The following is an 8,582-nucleotide window of genomic DNA, read 5'->3' as shown; positions in this document are numbered from 1 at the left end:
AATTTAAAAATATTTTGAAATAAATAAAAATGAAAATATAACTTATAAAAATTTGTGGGATGCAGCAAAAGCAGATCTTAAAGGAAAACTTATAGTACTGAATGCATATATTAATAATAAAAAAAAAACAATGCAGAAAGCAATGGAATTGTAAACAGGAAAATAATTAAGAGAATCAGCAAAATCCATAGTTGGTTCTTTGAGAAGATCAATAAAATTGTTAACCCCTAGCCATATTAACCAAGAGAAAGAGAGAAGATACAAATTATTAATATTAGAAATGAAAGTGATACCATCACTACTGATCCCATGGATATTAACAGGAAATAAAAGAATATTATAAACAACTCTATGCCCACATATTTGATAATATAGACAAAATGGACCAATTTCTTGAAAGACACAATCTACCAAAACTCACATGGGAAAAACAAACAAACTGAATAGGCTTATATTTATTAACTTAATTGAACAAATAATTAAGTCTCCCAAAACAAAAAGCAACAGGCTCAGATGGCTTCACCGGCGAATTCTACCAAATATTTAGAAAACAGATGACATTTTATACAATCTGTTCCAGAAGACAGACGCAGAGGGAACACTTCCTAATTGAAGTCATTATTTGAGGCCAGCACAACTTTAATACCAAAACCAGAGAACAAAATTGTAAGAAATGAAAAACTACAGGTCATATCACTAATGAACATAGCTGCAAAACTATTCAACAAAGTATTAGCTAATTGAATCCACAATGTATAAAAATAATTATATATCGTGACCAAGTGAAATTTATTCCAGGTATTCAACACTGTTTCAACATCAAAAAAATCAATCAGTTTTAATGTTCATCAAGAGAAAGAAGAAAAATTATACTATCATATCAATAAATGCAAAAAAATTACTTGATAAAATCAACCCACCATTCATCATTCAATCTCTCAGCAAACTAAGAATAGAGGGGAACTTCCTCAACTTGAGAATGAACATCTATCTACATATAACCCACATTTAATACCATATTTATTGGTGAGAAAAATAGATGCTTTCCCCTAAGGTTGAGAACAAGGCAAGGATGTCCCCTCTCATCAATCCTGTTCAAAGTCCTAGCTAATGAAATAAGACAAGAAAATAAAATAAAAGATATACAGATTGGGATAAGAAATAAAATTCTTTGTCTGCAGGTGATATGATTGTGTATATAGAAAATTCCAAGGCATAGATTTAAAAAAAATTGGAACTAATAAAAGATTATAGCTATGTTGCAGAATACAAGGTTAACATACTAAAGTCAATTTCTTTCCTATACAAAGCAATGAGCAGTTGGAATTTGAAACAAAAATACATACCATTTACATTAGCACACACAAAAAATGAAATACTAAGGTACAAATCTAACAAATTATGTGTAAGATCTATATGAGAAAAACTAAAAAGTTCTCATGAATAAAATAAAAAAAAGGTATAAATAAATGGATAGAAAAATTCAATATTGTTAAGATGTCAGTTCTTTCCAACTTGATCTATAAATTCAAGACAGTCTCAATCAAAATTCCAGCAAGTTACTTTGTGGATATGGACAAACATCCTAAAGTTTCCATGGAAAGGAAAGAGACTCAAAATAGTCAACACAGTATTAAAGGAGAAGAACAAAGTTGGGAGATTGACCCTACCTAGCATCAAGACTTACTATAAAGCTACAGTAATCAAGACAATGTAGCACTGATGAAAGAATAGACAAATAGGCCAATGAAACAGAATAGGGAACCCAAAAATAGACATACATTTATAGTGAATTGATCTTTGATGAAGAAGCAAAGGCAATTCAGTGGAAAAAAGATAGTCTTTTCAACAAATGTGCTGGAAAAACTTGACACCCATATGCAAAAAAAAAAAAATAAAAAATTGAATCTAGACATTGACTGTGCACCCTTCACAAAAATTAACTCAAAATTATTCATAGACCTTGCTATAGACTGAATATTTGTGTTCCTCCAAAATTCATATGTTGAAACCTAATTGTCAATGTGATGGTATCAAGAGGTGAGGTTTTGAGAGGTGCTTAAACCATGAGGGTGGAGCCTTCATGAGTGGGATTGTGCGCTTATAAAAGAGGCCAGTGAAAGCTCCCTTGTCCCTTCTACCATGCGAGGGCATAATACGAAGCTGCCATCTATAAAGAATCAGGATCTTGCCAGATTCTGAATCTGCTTGTGCCATGCTCTTAGACTTTCCAGCCTCTAAAACTGAGAAATAAATGTTTGTTGTTTATAAGCTATCCAGTTGGTCATAACAGCCTGAATGAGCTATGACAGAACTAAATGTAAAACGTAAGACTATTATACTTTAAAAGGTTACATAAGGGAATATCCTAGTAATGTTGGGTTTGACAATGAATTTTTAAGTGTAACACCCAAAGCATAATCCATGAATGAAAAATTAGTAAGTTAGTCTTCATTAAAATTAAAAAGTTGTACTCCATGAAAGACACAATTAAAAGAGTAAAAAGACGAGCCACAGTCTAGAGAAAATATTTGCAAAACACATATCTGAAAAAGGGCTTATATCCAAAATATACAAAGAACACTTAAAAACTTGACAATAAGAAAATAAGTCAATTTTTACAAATGGTCCAAAGATCCGAACAGACACTTCACCAAGAAGATGTGCAGGTAGCAAATAAAGATTTTTTAAAAAGTTCAAAATCATATGTCATTAGGGAATAGCAAATTAAAACAGCAATGAAGTACAATTATAAACATATTAGGAAGGCTAAAATCTGAAACACTGACAACACCAAATGCTGTTAATGATGTGGAGCAACAGGAATTTTAATTCATTCCTGGTGGAAAGGTACAACCACTTTGGAAGACAGTTGGACAGTATCTTACAAAGCTAAACATAGTCTACTATGCAACCCAGTAATAGTGTACATAGGAATTTCCCTAAATGAGTTGAAAACATATGTCGACACAAAAACCTGAACTTGAATGTTTATAGTAGTTTTACTCATAATTGCCAAATTTAGAAGCAACCAAAATATCCTTCAATAGGTGAAATAGGATAAACAAACTGGTACATTTATACAATGGAATATTATTCAGTGATTTAAAAAAATGAGCTATCAAGCCATGAAAAGAAGAAATCTTAAATGCTTACTGCTAAGTAAAGGAAGCCGGTCTGAAAAGGTTATGGACTGTATGATTTCAACTATATGACGTCAGAACAGGGAGGAGAAAAAAAGGAGGGAGGAATAAGTAGAGCACAGGGGATTTTTCGGCCAGTGAAACTATTCTGTGTAATACTATAGTGGTAGATACATGACAATATGCATTTGGCAAAACCTGCAAAACTACAGCACCAAGAATGAGCCCTAAAGTAAACTACGGACATTATTAATAATAATATCTTGATATTGGTTCATCAATGGTAACAAATGTGCCACTTCCATGCAAAAGATGTTAATAACAGGGGAAACTGTGGGTAGAGGGAAAGGGAATATATTGGGAAATCTGTAGTTTTATTCAATTTTTCTTTAAATGTAAAACTGCTCTGGGAAATAAAACTTGTTAATAATATTTTTTAAAAAAATCTCAAAAAGACCTAAACCCATAGAAATCTATACGATGTTCACAGATCGGAAATCTTAATAGGTTAAGATGAGAATTCTGCCAAAAATTGATCTATAAACTCAGCACAATTTTAATTTAAAAACAGCATTATTTTTATAGAAATGAACAAGTTGGCACCAAAATTTATATGGAAATGCAAAGCATTAGCTAATTCAAAAGGATTTTGAAAAAAGAAGAAGACTGCAGGACTTGCAATACCTAATTTCAAGACTAACTATAAAGCTTGAGAAATCTAAACAATATTTTGATTTGCCAACAGTGAGGAGAGGCAGGATTGTGCACAATGCCTGAAGCTGTATTTGTCTAAGCTCAGAGGTGATACAGACTCAGGGAAATTCTGCCTGAAGTGAAGGAAGGTAGGAGTACTTTCCTTCTAGAATGCGGTTTGTGTGTCAAGTAGCACGGAACTAACAGGAACTGAGAAACACTCAGCAGTTGGACTATGCCGGATTGAAGGGATACTCTCAATGAGTCTCTGCAGCAGCATGCTAGGTCTTGAATGTCAATGGCTAACACTCTAGCAGAATTCTTACTCCTTCCTTCCATCCTATACTATGCATCATTTCATAGTCTCCTAAAACCTCCTTCTTCCCTATCAGACCATGCTCTGAGGAGGAGCTCTAACTCCTCCAACCTCCCTGCTACTTAAGTGTGCCCTGATACTTCCAATCTCATTGCAAGTGTCACAGAGACATGGCATAAAGCTGGGCAGAGGGCAGTAAATATACACAGAGCATGGAGTGTGACCTTGGAGGCCAGGGTTTCAGATCTTACTCTTATAGCTTCTAATCTTTACAGCCTCCCATAATTGGGTCTCTTTTTCCATTTGAAAATTGAGGGAATTGGACCAAATGCCTAAGAAATCAGCTCCAATGTTCTCTGGTTCTATGATTCCTTGGCTGATTTCAGTAATACAACAAATTACAGCTGCTGTTTCCTCAGCACTGTTGAAACTATACAAGCCATTTCGCACCATCTTGGCTGACCGTAAAAACACCTTAGCAGTACTTGATATAAACGTTTGAAGCAATTCTAAGTTGCATCTTTCCTCTCTTACAATAAATTGCTGTTCTCTGATTTGAAGATTCCACGGTAAGGAATCATCTGTTTTCTCAGTTGGTCATTTCACTTTCAGAAGTATTTAAGAGATGATTTCCTTAAGTGGTGATGTTTCAAAGTCAACATTTTCTGTGCTTTCTACTCATTATACTTGTATCACTCTTCATAGTCTTCACAGAGTCTTCTTATTTATTATCTAATTATACCCTCATATTAAACATGCCAGAGGGGCAGGGCTGACATTTTAAATCTTCATTTGACACACTGATACACTGAGATTTAGATTAAGTGAGCGGTGTCAGGATCATACATCTGGCTCTCTAGAAAGCAATGTCCATGGAGGCAGGGTTGCTTTTTGGGGCGGGACAGGGTCTATTTTTATTTACAGATGTTTCCACAGTGTCTAGAACAGTGTCTAACACATAATAGGTTTCGATTAACATTTGTTGAATGAATAAATGAATGAACGAATCTGATTAGTGACAAAGCTGGTTCTAGAATTCTCTAAACCTTCAGCAATTGCTCCTTAAGTCCTGAAAAGAGGTGTTCTCTGTTCTTGTGCTTCCCCAGTTTTCCTCTATCATTTCTGCAACTGCTGTTAGGTTTGTGGAAGCACGGCTAGTGAGTGTTCCCCACAGAGGAGTGACAGGAACCACTGCCCACAGTGACAGAGGAAGGAAACGAGGGGCGTCAGTGGGGGACGCCTCCCAGAGAGACTAAGCTGATTTCCTCAAGGACGTGGGTGAAGATCTGCCGGGTACTTCTGTTCTGAGGGCGCTGGTCTCAATTTGTTGTTGGTAGTGGAGGGGGTGGGATTCTCTTGAGGGGTCCGCCGTCCCAGGCCTGCATGTGGCCACGTCTTGGCAGGCGCTCTGAGGCTGCCACCCCCATCATTCCCGCCGGGCGGCGGTCTGGCTGCGGCAGGAGGCGTGGCAGCTGCGCTCCCCCTCCCGGACACTGCGGCGGTGGCAGCGCCAGCATCACCACCGCCGCCGAGCGGCCAGCAGAGGCGGGCGGGATTTGAAGGGGGCGGGGAGGGAAGGCGGGGCGAGGCGGCCGCGCCGGGAGCGGGCGGCGGGGGCGGTGCTCAGACTGGGCCGAGCGCTCCGGCTGCGCGGGCTCTCGGCGGCCGTGGCGGCAGCAGCAGCATCCTCCTTCTCTCTTTCTTTTCTTCCCTTCCGCTTCTTTCTCTGTCTTCTTTTGTTCTCCTTCTTCCCCTGCCCCGTCTCACTCTCTACTCCTTCTCCCGAGGGCATTAGGTCGTCCTCCAGCCGGTGAGCAGTGACAGCGGCGACCGCGGATGCATCCAGTTTCTGCGTCCAGGTAAGAGAGGCTTTCCCACCTCTGGTTCTATATAGGGCGTCTTTCCTTCTACCTTGTTCATCGCGTAAAGGTAGCCTCAGCCAGGAATGGGATGGGCATGGGTCAGGGCTTGTCTCGTCCGCTGTGCCTTAGGAGCAGGCACAGGTTGGCCGAGCTGTCCAGTCTCCTACCTGACCGAAGCTGCAGGCCCGGCCTCTCCAGGTGTCACTATGAAGCTGGTGACCGGGCGCTGTTACCTGAGCTCTAGATTTGTAGAAGGGTGTGCGACCTTGGTAGGTACCACTTTGAAACTCCCGGAAATTTACGTCAGGTTAGGATACTTGTCCTACACCTGAGGTGTAGGAAGATGAAGCGTGAATTACAAAAAGATGGTGGGAAAAAACGATTTCGAGGTAGAGGATTGTTTTGTCCATCTAGCTGCAGAGAACCACACACGAAGGTATTAGTTAGGGAGCCTTGTCAATTTGAAATCTTTTTCCCTGTTATTCTTCCAGAAACAGCTGGAAGAGGAAAATAGATAAATATTTTTAGGAAAATGAGAAATCAGTGTCTGGTTGTGTTGGAGGGCGGGACACGAGAGGAAAAAAAAAGAGTCTGGATGAGCTTGAGCATCCACAGTCTTTCTTTTTAAACCACGGGAGTGGAAAGCGGCACCTACAGTCCATCTATGCTTTTCTTTTTAAAAAATCTTTTTTGGGGTGGGCTGCAGTGCTGGGTGTCTCTCTTCCCCAACCTCCTCTTTTGTTTAAGGATGGAAATTTAAAGAAAGAGTGTGTGAGAGGAGCGGGAAGGTGTGTGTTTGGTTCGGGGGCGGGGGTTAGTAAAGCGGACGGTGTCAGGAGAAAAAAATCCTTGAAAACTGGAATATTGATATTATATTGCCTGTCGTTGGGACTTCGGGATTTTGTCAGAAAATAAAAAGCTCTCATTAGCAACATGCCCGTTTCTCACGATTGTTGTGTGCCATCTGCTGTAAGTCTTTAGCATAATGCTTCCAGGACATAGACCCTTTAAAACTGACTCAATGTGAATGTTTTTGTTTAAATGCATACACATACACACTCACGCACACTCATTTGCTTGTGCACACCACACACGCATACACATATAATACCCTATATACATAATATTACTAAAGGGAGTGGATACTTAAAAGATAAATCTTTAAAATTTATCTTTGAACGTTTGGGAATTATGGTGTAAATGAAATCTGTAGTGCATAACAAAAAATTGTTGGTGGTACATAATTTTGAATGTGAGGTAGAGGGATTGATGAATGTTGGTAAGGAATTCACTTCAATGTTAAAGATGTTATTTATTTTTAAATGATCCATCTGTGAGAGTCAGTGACGACAAAGTGAAATTGAGGTTTGCAGCCACAGTGAGGCGATGGAGAACAAAGCCTTTTATGTGAACCCTATTATGCAAAATGTCCCATGCTTGAGTTGCAGGTACCAGCCCAGTATAAAGCATAGCTCTGTCACCCTGTCTTTCACTGTGGGCAATTATAATTTTTTTTTTGCAATGAAAGTAGATTACATAAAAGCTATGTAGAATTCCCAAGAGGAGGATTACATTCTTTCATCTGAATGTAACACAAAACACCTCTTTAACTGGGCAATAGTCATCTATGTATTTTTGTAGAAATCTTAATGAATTTGTAAATCATGAGTATTTCAATGACCCCTCCCCCTTTATGCATGGAGGCATCCTCCCACCAAGAAATGGTGAAAAGCGTTTTTTTTCTTTCAATAAAGAATATTATATTTGTGTGTGTGTATCAGTATTGATTTCCTGGTAATTTTATTTGATTATCATAGGTTTACATCTGTATTCATGATTTACATATTATCAGAGCTCTTGTGCCTTTAGGATCAGTGGTACATGCTGTTTATCTGTTCATGATTTAATTTGAATTTATAGTATTTTACAGTTTGCTATAATATTATTTAATTTCCGAAAGTTTTTTTTAACTTTGACCCATAGGCAGAAAATAGCTTAATATATAGTGGAGATCTAAGCAATTTAAAAATTGAGCTTCCTTTTTCTTAAAAAAGAAAAAATAGCGTTTTGATTACATTAATTTTTTTATTTCCTTTGTTTCTCTCCTCTCTTATTCCCTCCCCACCTCCACTCCCTTCTTGTGGAATAACCTGTTTCTTTCTGGCTATCTGTGCTGCTTTATGTCTAGACCACCAAAAGCAGGGCCAGTGTTCTCAGGAATTTGGAATTTAGAATTTGTTAATTCTCTATAGCAACTCTCTCTCAAGATGACTTGTTGACAGCACCTTCTCAGGGAGGAGAAGGAGAAAGAATGTGCTGAGAGAGCATGACCCAGTGAAACTGGCACAGCCATTACCTCATCATAGCCGCTACTACTTCATATTCTGAGAGCCAGCGTCGTCTCGGTGGAAACCAAATGCCAGGAGCACACCCATCTCAGGGCAGGCCTTCTCTTCCCATAGCAGCCTCTAGGAATGTTGCTTTCCTGACTGTAAAGGGATGTTTTCTCTTTTATGTATTTCTTTTCTGGGCTCTTGAACTTGGTCAAAAATATGCATCCAGAAATGA

At 38.6% G+C, this 8,582-nt stretch overlaps 1 protein-coding gene across 30 annotated transcripts in view; it reads left to right on the top strand.

Moving 5' to 3' along the window:
- The first annotated feature begins 5,791 nt into the window (after window positions 1-5,791).
- The window catches only part of MAP2 (microtubule associated protein 2), a 260,069-nt gene continuing 257,278 nt past the window's right edge, over window positions 5,792-8,582 (top strand). For all 30 annotated transcript variants that reach the window (XM_033112936.1, XM_033112978.1, XM_033112974.1 and 27 more), the window contains exon 1: window positions 5,792-6,011. The gene's annotated coding sequence lies outside the window, so the exon portion shown is untranslated. The remainder of the gene's footprint in view (window positions 6,012-8,582) is intronic.

The sequence above is a fragment of the Rhinolophus ferrumequinum genome, chromosome 8 (genome assembly GCF_004115265.2).
Source record: "Rhinolophus ferrumequinum isolate MPI-CBG mRhiFer1 chromosome 8, mRhiFer1_v1.p, whole genome shotgun sequence".
NCBI classification, from domain to species: Eukaryota; Metazoa; Chordata; class Mammalia; order Chiroptera; family Rhinolophidae; genus Rhinolophus; species Rhinolophus ferrumequinum.
The sequence above is the reverse complement of the archived record's forward strand: the minus strand, read 5'-3'. Positions and strand labels throughout refer to the sequence as shown.